Source organism: Lissotriton vulgaris, chromosome 6 (assembly GCF_964263255.1).
Source record: "Lissotriton vulgaris chromosome 6, aLisVul1.2, whole genome shotgun sequence".
NCBI lineage: Eukaryota > Metazoa > Chordata > Amphibia > Caudata > Salamandridae > Lissotriton > Lissotriton vulgaris.
The window spans coordinates 200,129,039-200,144,573 of NC_141694.1; the positions used below are offsets into that span (position 1 = coordinate 200,129,039).

A 15,535-nucleotide genomic window follows, 5' to 3' on the forward strand; every position below is an offset into this window, starting at 1 on the left:
ACATTTGTCCTCTGCATCAAACGAACATTTGCCATCTGCGAACTCTAACATTGTAACTCCTGCTGAAAATAGACTATTTCCGGATCAAACAACTCCAGGAAAATTGAGATACAACCTACGTTCTCATTCTAAGAACTAATAAAAGCAGGAAACTGCCTATTTTACATATTTTGATTTGATACATTGCCTCCAGCCAGGAAGTTTGATAATATTTTGTATTTTCTATGTATATTATGTTGTTTTAATTACCTTGCCGTCTGGGTAGCCGTAGGGTCGTGGCTTTGTGCCTAGTTGCATCTGCGGGGACCAGACACAAGGTCGGTCTTTCTGTTAGTTCTGGGAACTCCCAGGGCTGATAGAGGCATTTTCAACTACGTACATATCATCAGTGGTCGCGAGCGGTTGTAGAAGATGGAGCTTCCTGGGCTGCACCGAGAGAATGTAATTTATGTTCGCAGAAATAGATTCTACAAGATTCTTCATAACAAATGTTTTCTGATGCAATGTGCAATTACATTTTTGATTGTTTTTATAACGTTGGTGGGTGGAATCGTCTTTGGTATACATTTAATTTTTGCACCGATAACAACTACAGTACCTCCCCTTGATCTTGTTTCTTCTACTGTTGCTTCTTTTCATTCCTTTCACCCGTTCCCTGAACATGAGCAAGCTCGACGCTCAGAATTTATAAATAACACTTTTGTACAACTCTTGCATCAACACCAACTGGTAGTTAACACAACAGACTGCTGGGTATGTGGTTTGATACGACACACTATGGATAAAGGCATTCCCTATCTGGTCTTGCCTTTTAGCTATAATGGATCATGTCGGGCCTTCCAAACTATTTGTCTATGCTCTCGAGTCCTATCCCCCGCGTCCTCCACGTTCCGCTAAGTATACATCCGTTAATAAAGCCTTGATAAAGGGAATAACTGACATGATTAAAGACGTCAATAACTCCCCATCTGTCCCTAGAGATGAACTACGAGTTTATCTGAGTTGGAACTCTACGGAGTATAGCATCAGTTTGGGTGAAAGCAAGCGTGAGAGCTCCACTCCAGTCTGGGTCGTACCTCACCGAGGTCAATTCTGCTTGCAAGGTAATGGGAGAAATCCAAGAGCTCGGCTAGGGAAGAGTGACTATGTTTAGACTTATGTGTATCCGTCGAACTCTTCCCCTGCCTTCCTAACTGCTAAGGGTACCTACTTCATCTGTCAGGATAGGGCATATACATGGCTGCCTGCTGACTTTTCAGGTTCATGCTATATTGCTCGACTGTTGCCTCCGACATACACTGCTTCCCCAGACTATCACAAGACCAGAGTAGCAAGAGGTGTTTTCAGCAAAGAAGATACCGCTGGTCAGGAAGCCGGAGACTTTTTCAAAGGTTTCCTTCCGTTCTGGGGGCCTATGGCCAATAGTAGAAATCTACGTCAGCTAACACGGGTAGTTGAATCTACTATTACAGAAACTGCTGGTGCCCTTAGTAATTTAACAGCTGAGCTCCAGGCGGATCGTCTCATGACGTTACAGAACCGTATGGTTCTTGACGTAATACTTGCAGATCGAGGTGGGGTATGCAGAATTATCCAATCGAGCTGCTGTGTTTTTATCCCCAATAATGCTCCAACCGTATACGAAGCGATCTCTAAGCTACACAAGATTTCCGACTCTATTCACGTAGACAAGGGAAATTGGTCCTTAATGGAGTGGCTTTGGACTCTACTATCAGCGTGGGGATGGAAGGTTCTGATGGTCGTTGGTATTATCTTAGTATTCCTATTCTCGTGCTGCCTTATTATCCAATGTGGTCCCGCTCTGTGTAGCCTCTGTGCTGCAACCTGTTTCAGAAAACCGACTGTGTTTGGAGATAAGGTACGAGAAAGGATGATGATGCAACAACATATCACTGACCTAATGAACATCGAGATAGACTCTGATATAGACTGAGTAATTGCCTATGTAAGGGCAAAAGGAGGGTCTGAGGTTCCGTGACGATTTGAACCCGTGTTTTCAACATTGTCGTAAACTCATAATTTTGGTACCAGTGAACCGCAAATGATCCATTTAGCATATCCTGGTGTTTTCGCCATGCTACAAGCAAGAGCACTCTTGTTATAACCACATTTCTGATTCACCCATGGCATCCATTTTAGATTATGGCAGCCATTTTGTATTCTTGCCCTCGCATAGTCAATGGACACACAGTGACCTCTGATCAATTCATTTCACTTAAGGACACGTAAGCTTTAGCCGGCGATTCACCTTGCTAGTGACACGTGCACCTAAGGACAGAAACGCTGTGGCCGCATGACTCGGCAAAAGCTGCCTCCCCGGCCTGAGGCCAGTCCTGCTATACTGGTTCTCGTGTTCGTTGGCCAGATCATGATTAGGCGGCCGAAGCTGGTAGCCTTGCCCATTTACGACCCACAAACATCTCTTATCCTGTTTTTTCTATCTTCTGCACCTGGCTCTGCTCCTTTCCTTCTGGGCCTTTATTAGGGGGAGGTAACGAAATTTACGATGAGGCGGTCCGGCTCTTGAATGAAAAGATGACATGGGATTATGATGGAACAGTGGGAACCCCTCGTTCGTAATGTTTTGACATCAGATATTGTTGACGATTCCTGTGTAACGCCAAATATTAATTGTTTAGGACATAAAGGTTAAGAAACATACTAGTATGTGGAGAATGTTGCCCCCAGCTAAATAATTAGTATTTAAGGAGCAACCCACTTTGTGCAAATCGAACAGGCTCCTAGAATCTGCCCGTGTGTAGTTTCTGTGACTTCTGTGTCCCTGCAGTAATAAACCTTTGGTCTTTGACGCCACCATCGAGAAGCCCGTGTTTCTGTTTATTTGTGCACCGAGACAGGTAGAACTCAGGGGTCTTCGGGTGTTGTCCCTGACACCTCTGGACCTTAATAAAAAGTCCAGAACTCCAGTTTGGGGGTGCATTGTGTAGCTTTCAACTACGCGGGCAGGGGTCGGCATTGGGGGTAGGGGTTTTCACCCTTGCCCAGCTGCCAATAACGCGGGAGAAGATTCACCCATTGTGGGAAAATAGGCCGGTGGGGGTTGGGGGTATATGTGAGAGCCAGTGTAGTGCGAGGGAGGCGAATTGCGTCTGTACTTTGTGGTGCTTTCTCCTCTTAAATATGCCCAGGGACCAAGCCTACCAACAGAATATGTCCAGGAGCCTGGTAATCTCCCGAAGTGCATTGTGCACAGTGCACCAGTAATCCTGAGGTGCCAGGTGCGACCAAAGCATGTGCTTAAGCGTGGCATCTACAGTACGGCAGCGGGGCATTCGAACTGCGTGCCTGGGAAGTGTTGATGTAGCTGCCCAGGCGTAAGGTATGCCCTATGTAGTACTGTATGCTTTTAAAATGCTCATTGTGGGAGACCACCTTCGGGAATTAGAGTGCACATTCGCACTCTGTCATGTATGGCCCGCCAAAATTCTCTCTCCCATTTGTGGCGAAAGGAAAGGAGGGGGTAGCTGTCAGACCTTGTTTGGCTTTGTACAGCCAGGTGACGAGGCTATGACCTGGTTTAATGGTTAGGATGGCCTGCAGGACCGGGTGTGTCTCCCGAGAGGTCCTATAGGGCCCACACGTGTGGAGAAGCTGCTGGTGGAGCAGGAACTGTCCCAGCAGTAGGCCTCTCTCCTCAGCTAGTTGGGCAAAACGCAGAGGGTCGTGCTCAGTCCAGGCCCATAGGTCTCTTACAATATAATAATCTCACCCATGGGGCAGGCCGACCAGGGTCGGGTCAGGGGAATATAGAGTGACAACCCGAGAGAGGCGTTGCATCCTGGACATACATGTCCGTGCCACCGCCACCTGCAGGGGCCACGTAGACGTAGGGGTGAACCCAGTACTTGGAGGCAGTGGCACCTGATTGCAGAGACAAGCCTCTGGCCCATTCCTGCTGAGGCTTTGCCGAGGTAACATCAGCTGTCCATTGAGACAGCCACTGCAGCTGCGCCGCTGAATAGTATGCCTTAAAGAATGACGTTCCAAGGCAGCCAGACCCCCAAAAGAGAGAGGTGAAGAGTGAAGCCAGCTCCTTAAAAAAGGAGCGGGAAGGAACCACCGGGAGGTCTGGGAACCTGGTTAGCAGGCACCCAATGCACTTACAATTCAAAACTACATCAGGCAAAAAGTGGGGGCTAACCATGTCAAAAGAGACATTTTCCTACATGACCACCCCCCAAAAGCGCCCACCCCTCCCCCAACCCCCAAAATTGCCATGGTCAGTCCCAGGTCTGTGTTCCACTGTAAAGTCCATTCCCTCTAGGGATATGGACCACCTTAACAGTGTGGTGTTTTCTCCTTTCATCTGCATAAGCCATCTGAGAGGTCCGTGGTCAGTTTGGACAAAGAAGTGAGAACCAAACAGTTATGGTCTCGACTTCTTCAGGGACCAAACTACAGCAAAGAATTCCCTCTGAATGGCACTCCGCTGCTGCTCTATAGGAAGAAGCCTCCTGCTTATGAAAGCAACAGGTTGGTCTTAGCCATCATTATTGATCTGGGATAAGACCGCTCCTATCCCATGTTCAGCGGAATCAGTCAGCTCTGAACTGCTTGGTATAATCTGGTGCTTTCAGAATGGGTGCGGAGTGCATTGCTTCATTCAAGGTGTAAAAAGTATTTTGACAGCTCACGATCTAGTTAACCTTTTTGGGCATCTTTTTGGAAGTCAGTTCTGTGAGGGGGTCACAACGGATCAATATCCCTGCACAAACTTACCCTAGTAACCAGTCAAGCCAAGGAATGCCCTGAATTAAGTCTGGGTGGTTGGAGCTTCCCAATCCAGAATGGTCTGGATTTGGGGCTGTAATGGTTGAACTTGGCCTCCACCCACAAGGTGGCCCAAGTATACAACTGTGGCCTACCCTATCTGGTACCTGCTTACCTGGATAGTGAGGCCTGCACTCAGCAGAGCCTTTAGGGCCTTCGCAAGGTGGATCAGGTGATCCCGCCAGGCGGAGTTAAAAGACAGCAATATCTTGTCCAGATAAGCTGCACTAAAGGATTACAACCCAGCAAGGACTTTCTTCACCAACCGTTGAAATGTGGTAGGGCATTTTTTAATCAAAAGGGCATCACAATGAACTGGAAGTGCCCATCTGGAGTTAAGAATGCAGATTTTTCTTTTGCTCCAGGGGTCCGACCTATCTGCCAGTACCCTGATGTGAGATCACAACCACTCATATTTGACTGCCCTCAACCTGTCAATTAATTCATCAGCCCTAGGAATTGGATATGCATCAGTTTTTGTGACTGCATTGAGGCCCCTATAGTTCGCACAAAACCTAATTTATCTATTTCCACTCGGGGAATGAGGCTGGCCCAGGGGCTCCCTGAGGAATCCATGACACCCAATTCCAGCTTACTTTCTTACTTACTTAGGCCGTCATACTCTCCTTGACATGGTCAGACTGCTAGTAAATTTTATTTTGGACAGGCTGTCACCAGTGTCCATATCATGTCTACACCAGTTAGTCTGACCAGGGTCAAGGAGCAGAGCACAGCAAATTGATTTAGGACTTGCCTGCAATCAGTCTGCTGTTGGGCAGTGAGGGTGTCTGACAAGACCACTCCTTCCACTGACCAATATTTAGGATTGTGAGGGAGGAGGTCAGGGAGAGGTTCACTCTTTGCTTCCTGTTCCTCATCTGTTACCAAGAGCATGATCAGTTCAGCCCTGTCATTATAGGGTGTCAGGCGGTTTATATGTATGGCCCTCGTGGGTTTCCTGTATGTGCCAAGGCCCACCAAATAGGTGACCTCGCCTTTTCTTTCAAGGATAGGGTAGGGCCCAGTCTGTTTGTCCTGGATGGCAATGGGAGCCACAGGCTCCAACCCCCACAACTTTTGCCCTGGTTAGAACTCCACCAAGGCAGCCTATTGGTCGTACCAGGGCTTGTGGAGCTCTTGGCTGGCCTCAAGCTTTTTGTTGACTTTTCATATACTTCGCCGTCCTGAAATGAAGGCCAAGCACATATTGCACAATATCCTCTGCCTTCGGGTCCTATGGAAGCCGCATAAGTGTCTCAAAAAAGAATGGAAAGCCTGCTGACCATGGTGGCTGGGTGGAAATGGACACATCTGGTACCCTCTAACGTAGCCAGGGAAGGCAGAATGGGGCTGGCATGGGGCCATAGGGAGTCCCAATGATGGAGTGATCGCTCTACTGTCAAAGGGCTTGAGCACTGACTCTGCCTTTTCACCAAACAGGCATGTGCCATTGAAAGGAATGTCCATAAAGGATACTGCGACATCCCTTGAGAAGCCTGAAGTCCTGAGCTAGGCATGGCGGCGGAGTGTCACTGACAAAGCAATCGCTCTGCCCAGCGAGGCAATTGTGCCCAGACCGCAGCGTATTGTGAACTTTGCTGCATCCCTGCCATCTGCAATAACAGCAGGATGGCTCGTACTGCCTCAGAGACCATGGGCAGCACTTTTGAGGTGGGATCCCACACGGTATGGGTATCCTGGTCCAAGAGGCATGCAGTTTTCACTGACCGCCATGCAAGACTGGTGTAAGAGAAATTCTCCCTTGCCTAAGTGTCCAGCCTCTTGGATTCCATATCCAGTGGTGTAAAAGGGAATGTGCCAGGGTTAACCTTAGACGTGGAGCCTGAACGATCAAGCTCTCCGGGATGGGGTGCTGAGTGAGGAAAGCTGGCTCTGGGTCAGCGCCTTCTGGTGTTTGTCAGCCCCAAGCAGAAGTTTCATGAAAGGGGAGAAGAGATTCCATTGGTGGCAAACCCGGGCTGAAGCACCTCCATCTAAACATTGGTCTTGACTACCACTGAGGGCAGGCAGTGTAAGGTCCACCACCTCAGCCACCCTCCTAACCACCATATTGAATGTAGCCCCATTCCTCAATCATTACAGGAGGAGGAGAGACAAGGCCAGTGTCTGGCGAAGTGTCCATATATCAGACATTAGCCAGTTCCTCAAGCCAGTTCCTCAAGCCAGTTAACCTCAGCCAAGGACTCCTCAAGGGGGTCCAGATAACCATAAGGACCCTCGGATTCTCCCCAAACGTATTCTCCAAGGCCCGTTGAAAAAAAAAAAAAAAGCAGGCACTGTCTCAGACTTAGAGGGTCCTGGTCTGGTCAGCACCAGTGTCTACGTCAGACTGCAACGGTCGGGGACGATGGGATGGCACAGTCGAGGGGCATCAGTGGCACGGGAAACTACGCCATGGGACTCTGGTGAAGGTTGTGGATTCCCAACCGGAGTCAGTCTGGATCTGGGAATGGATCCAAAGAGCCCTGCTGGCATGGAGGACTAACTCGCAGGTGGAAATTCAGTCGGGCACCTTCCAAACCCAAGGGTCCCGAATGTGCTCCAGAGGGGTTTGGATACCCATAAATGAGATGCATGGCCTCATAATTCTTTCTCTTGGGCAGAGGTCACTTCGGCTCTGGGAAATTCTGGAAGGCACACAGCAGACCCAGGTGCAGGCTTCGTGGGGGAAGAGTGGGGGGGGAGAGTGGGAGCAAGACCAAGATTTGGGGTGTCCTTCCTGCGCCTCGTCTGATGACTTTGACCAGCGCAGTGAAGTCGAAGAGTGGTTTGACTTCTTGGTCTTCTTGTTAGACTTACCGGATAAAGACTTTGACTTCAATGACAACCAACAGAAACGACAGTGGACCGGGCCCTGCCACGCGCCCTAGATCTAGAGCGGTAAGGACTTGCCCTGTGCTGAACAACCAGGAGCTTCAACATGCGCTCATGGACCGCCTTGAGGTTCACCGCACTGCAGTCAGGGCAGGCCTTGGAGCAGTCGTCTGGCTCCAGGCACCACAAGTAAACCAAGTGGAGGGTCTGTCACAGCCTTCTGCCTGTGACAGGCTTCACAGGGTTTCAAACCCACAGGTTTCTCAGGGAATATCCCTAAAGGCACACTGGGAGAGTAAAGCTCAAAAAGTATAAAAAAGATTTAAAAAAAGGTAGTAAGAAATGACAGGGGTAGCTTTTCTGGATCTGAGCAGACAGCACAGAAAGAAAATAACTGATGTCAACATGCTGGGGAGATGCCTTTATGGGCAGCGCACGGAGCAGATCGATGCCACCTACCGGCTTGTAGAGGTAATGCTCAAGGTTTTTCGGATCCAGCCTGGCTCTTGGAGAATATTCTAAGGTAAATAATCTGCAGCGCTAGAAGTCTATATCATATTAAGCAGGTATAGTGGTTGGACTTGTGTCAGAGATGGAACCTGTAGCTGGCCATGATGATATGGTGTTTGAAAGCCTTAAGGAAAGACGACATCTCAACAATCCTGACCATATTATCAATGTGGAAGTATGTCCCTTTGCTATTTTTCGGGATGCTGTCACTACCACAACAGCCTGAGGGGTTACAAGAAACAAAAACTTGACTGTCTTTCGGAGTTCAGTAATTGTTGTACAATGATTTTGCAATGGCAGGCTCTGAGAAAGGCTTCTTACAAATATCTTGCACATGATTAAGAAGTAGGATGACCTCCCTCCAGGTCATTACTAACACGGTTTACAGTCCTGATCTTTCACGTGATCCCCTATTAGATTCTAGGTGTTGTAGTCTTGCTTAGCTGACCACTTACCACAAACCGCAGGTAGCCATGGGGAGAAGGATGAATTGGGACGTGCAGTCAGATCGAGAGTGGTCATGAAGTCGCTTATTTGTAGCAGAGGAATGACGACTTGTATTGTGACCATATTGAAGTACTCTGACAGGATATACCTGTTTAGCGGCCTGAGGTAGAGTATAGGCCATGAGGGTCCTGTCTCTCTTGGAGAGAAGGGCTGAATCCCTTTGCAATGCTGGGGTTGTGGCACTCAATCACTTCTTTCATTATGAGCATCCACAACCTTCTCCTGAAGGAGGCACTGATGTTCTGGGGAGAGGGTGTGTTTGTGAGGCAGGGATGTTTGATGTGGGTGCAGTGAACTCTGAACAGTCACCCTAGGACCCATTAGTCAGATGTGATTTCTTCCCATAGTAGAAGAAACCCCTGAAGAATTTTTCTGACAGGTGTAGTATGATCGGGGGACGAGATAGAATTCACTGTTTTGCTGGCAACTCCCTTAGTCACAACTCATCTAACCCTGCTCTTGGGCTGCCTCTGTATTTCTCTTTCCCCGGGAGTAGCCATGTGTAGGCTGGTGCTGCTGCCTTTGGTAAGGGGTGGGTGTATAGGAAGAAATGGCCTTACCACCTTCTCTGAATTGGGTCCTCCAAAATGAACTTTAGGGGAAGGTGCCTGGATAGCATCCATAGTTTTGAGCATATCAGTGTCATTCTTGATCTTTTCCAGCATCGGATTCACCTGCAGTCCGAAGAGGTGTTCTCAGTCGAACGGCAGGTTTAGCAGATACTGTTCAACTTCTGACTTGAAACCAGAGATATGCAGCCCAGTGTGACGCCTGATGAGGGCATTTTTGTTAATGTTGCAGGTTCAGCTGAGTTTAGGAGGCACCTGCTAGTGGAGTTTAAAACTATTTTGCTCTCCAAGACAAGCTTGTGGCCATGTTGTCTATATTGCTCTGGGAAGTGCTGGAGAAGTTACTCAATCTCATCCCAGTGGGCCCGATCATAACGAGAGATTAAGCCAATTCAGTTAGCAATCCTCCACTGAGTGGTCAATTGCACAGTGACACTTTGCTGCAACATCAATTTTCTTAATCTCTTTATCTTGTGGAGAATCATCACCAGTTCCTGGGCATTTGCCCGCTTGTGCTTAGTGTGGACCACCAAATGTTTGGTGGAAGTTTTCCCCAAATGTAGCGCGGGTCGGTGGGTGAAGGTTTGTATTTTTTATCTATCCTCAGTGTAACTACTCTTCCCTTCATGGGCTGTCTAAAAGTGTCAGGTGCAGTTTTGAGCATGTCCTTCAGCATGGGAAGAACCTGCACGGTACATTGAGCAGGGAAAGTGTCTTGATCAGGTGGTCAAAGACTTCTTGCACGTGTGTTGGTTGACTATATGGAAAGTGGTATCTCTATAGATAACCTTTTCGTAAGGGGTTGTGTCATATGGAGGGGAGGATTTTATGGTGTAGAAATCTGCATTTGTGCCCCTTGGGGGATCAACAGTGTAGTCATTCCACAGGTCGTCTCTAGGTTTAGCATTGTAGGGAGTCTTGTACATTGCTGGCCCCCATAACTAGTTTGGAGAACCCTCTGATGAAGGAGGCTGAGGAGACCTTTATGATGGAGGGAAGGGAGGGGAGGGTGAGGGGGGAGGAGTAGGAGCAGGAACTAAAGTGGTAATAGGCTAGTGCACCGGTCCTAGGGTTTCTTTTGCTTAGGAGGAGGGATGGGCTCCAATGCAAGGTCCTCCTCAAAAGTCAACTTTCTTTTCCTGGGAAGAGTGTCCTGCACTGTAGGAGGTTAAGAGTCTTCTGTTGAGCTCTTCCTGGAGGCACTGCAGGGTGGGGGCTGCTCCAGATTCTCAGACCTGCAGATGACAGGGCGTTGTGGGCTAGACGACTCAAAGTTGAGGAAGTCTTTTGGTCTGACGGCGCCAAGTTATGTTCTGGGGTCGAAGGAGCTGTCAGCACCAAAGAGGCTCGTGGTTGGGATGGAAATTTAGGAGCCAAGGCATGATTCGGTTACAGCTCTCAGGTCTTCTGACGGTGCCGACCATGGCCTGCAGGCAGTGCCAGACCAGAAGCCTGTGGTTGGACTTCTAGGCCCGATGCCCATCTCACTCCACCTCCCCCAAGTGGTAGTACTCAGCCTGTGTGCAATGTCATTGTGCAACCAGTGAAACGAAGGAGGTACTCAAGATAATAGACTAGACTTTCTGACATGCCTCCAGATTCAGTTGCTACTCTTTCTTTGACTCAGATTGGGACCTGGGTTCAGGACTGAACAGTAGGGTCTGGTTACCGGAGGGGATGGCATCTGGCTCATCCTCGGTGCTAGTTCCCCGTAAAGTTCTGGGGTGTCAACTTCCTGCTGCTGCTCCATTCTGCATCGAGCAAGTCGCCTATTGTGCCAATACCTGAAGATCTTTTGAAATGGAAAGAGACAGGCAGAATAGGCAGCTCTGTCGAAAAATAGGAGGTTGCATACCTGGTGGTGGTCGGTCCAAGGATACTTGAAGTGACACGGAGGGCAGTTTTGAAACTGAGTCCTTTCCATCAGAGTAATCATCGCTGAAGAGGAACTAAGAGACTGAAGACTAAGTACAGGCCCACAAGGGGTGTCCAGTGTAAACCTGGTTGACTAGACCGAAGGACCTCGCAGCAACTGACCATTGATGTACAGTTTAAGTGCCAAAGGGAGAGGATAGACCAGAGTCAGACGAAAAACACCAGAAGGCGCTGACCCGCAGTAATGACATGTCCTAACCAGACAGCAGAAGGCGCTGACCCGGAGCAATGACATGTCCTAACCCGACAGCGGAAAAAAAACAATCCAACAATTTAGCTGATGCTCATGGGCATTACCAGTCATTGGAGGAGTCACCATATGTCATCACACAAATGATTTCTTCAAAGAAAAACAAGTTGCACACATCTGAGACCAACAATAGATGGCAGGAGTATGCAAGTTTGCAAACATGTGAATTCTACGACCCTGTAGAGCGCCGCAACAGCGTGCAAGACTACACGGAGATATACACACAAATATCGGAACCCTTCTTAGCCGGTTCCAACCCCATTCTCCTAATGAGCAAGATCTGATACATACTGGACACGGCACACTAATTGCTAACCTAGTCAAGTCAAGTCAAGTCATAACATTTATATAGCGCACTACATACCCAGAGGGTTTCAAGGCGCTTAGGAAGGGGAGGTGGATTATTTGTCAAATATCCACGTTTTAAGCTGCTTTCTGAACGCTAGGTGATTCTGGGTGAGGCGAAGGTAAGCGGGGAGTGAGTTCCATGTTTTGGCAGCCAGGTATGAGAAGGATCTGCCTCCCATGGTGGTCTTGTTGATGCGAGGTACAGTGGCGAAGGCTTGTCTGGAAGAGCGAAGTTGGCGGGAGGGGGTGTAGAAGGACAGTCGAGAGTTGAGGCAATCTGGTCCGATGTCGTAGAGTGATTTGTGTGCGTGGGTAAGCAGTCGGAAAGTAATCCTCTTATTGACGGGTAGCCAGTGGAGGTCTTTAAGGTGACCAGAGATGTGTTCGTTGCGTGGGATGTCTAATATGAGCCTGGCTGAGGCGTTTTGGATTCGTTGTAGTTTCTTCTGGAGTTTAGCGGTGGTACCTGCGTAGAGGGTGTTTCCGTAGTCCAGTCGGCTCGTGACTAGAGCGTGGGTGACTGTTTTCCTTGTTTCGGAGGGGATCCAGCGAAATGTTTTTCTGAGCATGCGAAGAATGTTAAAGCAGGAAGAGGATACGGCGCTGACTTGTCTGTTCATTGAGAGTGAAGAATCCAGGATGACGCCAAGGTTCCGTGCGTGGTCTGTCGGGATGGGTGCATTTCCGAGTGCTTCTGGCCACCAGGAGTCGTCCCATGCAGAGGGGGATTTACCTAAGATGAGGACTTCTGTTTTGTCTGAGTTCAGTTTCAGACGGCTTTGTTTCATCCATTCGGCGACTTCTTTCATTCCTTCGTGTAGGTTAGTTTTGGCGGTGCTGGGGTCCTTGGTGAGAGATAGGATCAGTTGAGTGTCATCCGCGTAAGAGATGATGTTGAGGTTGTGTTGGCGGGCGATGGCCGCGAGGGGGCTCATGTATACGTTGAAGAGGGTGGGACTGAGTGAGGATCCTTGTGGTACGCCGCAGATGATTTCAGAGGCCTCGGACTTGAATGGTGGGAGGCGGACTCTCTGGGTTCTTCCGGTGAGGAACGAGGTGATCCATTCCAGTGCCTTTCCTTGGATTCCGATGTTTCTGAGGCGTTGTAAAAGGGTGCTGTGGCAGACTGTGTTGAAGGCTGCAGAGAGGTCGAGGAGGATGAGGGCGACTGTGTCTCCATTGTCCAGTAGAGTTCGAATGTCGTCTGTTGCTGCGATGAGTGCGGTCTCAGTGCTATCCTACGGTGCTCATCGGGTGCTGGGGAGACCTGCCAAAATAGTCACAGAGTGCCCAGAAAGGTTAGATCAGCAGGGGCAAGCACCTCTTGATACTTATTTTTAAGCCTTTAGTGTTTCAGGGGCATGGACGTGGAGGTTGTGAACTTTACAATGGGTGAGGAAAGGCACGACTTTCCCTAGCAAAAGGGTAAATGTGCCTTGTTGATTGTGCCTGTTTTAAGTGGGTGATTACTAGGAATGCTCTCTGATTCTTTACATTAATTATTCTTGGTAGTTACATCTAATGGTTGAGCAATGAGTGGATATTTTCCCCAACAGGTGTTATTGCGTTTGATACACTGTTTCAGTACCAAAGATTGTCTACAATAATTTAAAGACCTGCACCATGAAGGCCTGCTGTTATCTGGAAGTGGACAGAAGCTTTTGACAGAAAAAAAAACCACTTTCAGGAGCCTGGATTATGGATAGATCAAAAGCAACTTTAACTGAAAAAAAGCTGCTAGCATGGTCATGCACTTTGATAAGGACCTGACTTGAGACCTAAGAGAAGGACTGTTTATTGGAAGTTACCAACTTTGAAACATAGGAAGCATGGGGTTTGTGAAGAATTGGTGATGTTGGTAGGCAATATAGTGGTATAAGGAGAAGATTCTGCCTCCCCGCAGTCATAGGGCCCATCCATGGTATCTAGTTTGGCACTCTTGTCCGCGGAATCGACCAATCTCCCCATTGAGGGCTGCCCTTCCCAAGCCCATATTTTCTCCCAACACGGTCTAGCACACTGGGGTACCATACGGCACTTTTTTGCGCCTGGACCTGCAGTTCCTAATGCCATCACAGTACCAGAACACACCGCACCCTCCTTCCTTACCACACCTCCCAGTGTTTGCCCCCCAAGTAAATAGTTTACGTTTATCTCACAGGTGAGATAAAACAATGCAGCACTTATCACAGGGGTAGCTTAAATCTTGTAGGTTCATTACTTGCACTACCTGATGTTTAATGCATAAATCAGAATACAATGATATGCCCCTTGACTACAACTGTAATTCCCATGTAATGTACTTTGATGCATATGGCTAGAACTTCTAATGCTACCATACCACTGAAAGACACTAACATTTTTTTAGTTTTTTTAAATGGTGGTCTAAAGAGCACAGCCATGCACTTCATTGAAAGGGAGGACAAATGTGGTATAGTACCAACATCGTTTGACTTATTTGTTTTATCTTCTTGAACTCTAAGATACATTCAAATCAAACTAGCCTTATTTCTGCACAAAACTATAAAAGCAAAAAAAAAAGAAACACACATTTCAGAATGAAAGAATAAAACCAATTTCAATAAAACATACATTATAAATGAGGAATAAACTAATAACAGTGCTTGCCCCCCTGATCCATATAAATGAATACAATATCCCAAACACTTTATAACCGCTTAACTAGTTAAAGGAACGCTGTAAACAGATCCACTCCCATTACGTGTATTTCCCTCAGGGGCATATTAGTTTAAACCATCCTCATTTGTAAGGAGCCATGAGAGTGTGGTTTTAGACCCAGATTGCTTCGTAAAGTGACCTGTACATAATTAACAGTCCCTGACAATCCCTCTCGAGGGACTACCACAAAGATAACTGTTATAAACAAAGATGTAGGCTGTACACCAGTATCGCTTTGGTTAGGCACTTTAATGAGAACAGATGTAGAAAACCCAACCAGCAAGACCGGGACCAAACGGGCATCTAACTGCCGTTGGACCGAACACTCAACACGTTAACAGAATCAGAAAGCACGAGCTCAGCGCGAGACACAAGCTGAGGCAGATAAAGGCACAGGGTGAATATAACACATCTCTTTTCCTTAAACAATAAATAAAGAGAAAGTAACAAAATCAAGTTAGGCAAGAATTTACATCAACATACTGTAAAGATCAAATGAAGCACGAAAATTAATGATACTACATTCAACCCACAGTTTTCCCTTGAGATCACAATGGACCATGTAACCCCACACCCTTCCTTAAACAAGCTATATTACACAAAGTCTTTTAAATAGGCAGGTGTAACCCTTTTACGAAGTTGTCTGCAAATCTTTTCTCCAACAACTTTTTTAGTGTCCGGCACTGAAATTGTTGGCTTGTCTCTCTTTTGGTAAAGTGCTACCCTCCGGAGATTCCAAGTTTGTCAATTCTGTAACTTTATGTAGTTACCAACAACCGATTTAACTTGGTAAGGCCCTCTAAATTTGTTAAACATCCTCTGATTTCCACCTGGTTTCACTTTTACCAAGTCCCCTTCAGCTATATTAGTTGATGCACTGTGATTTTTCAGGATGTTGCAACCCACCTTCACCACTTTCTCATGTAGCCAAGTAGGAATCAGTTTCGTACCCGCTGATCTCCCCCTCATGAGTTCAAAAGGCGTCATGGACATGTTGCTATGAATCGTTGTGTGGTATGCCCACAGCATTTCTTTGATCTCTTTCTGTACTGAACGACCTGAGGCTAAAGCAAGCTGCATAGTGCCCTTA

General features: G+C 47.5%; 1 protein-coding gene across 3 annotated transcripts in view; it reads right to left on the bottom strand.

Moving 5' to 3' along the window:
- PLA2G7 (phospholipase A2 group VII) overlaps positions 1-15,535 on the bottom strand; it is a 345,622-nt gene that overhangs the window by 15,027 nt on the left and 315,060 nt on the right. The window lies entirely within an intron of this gene.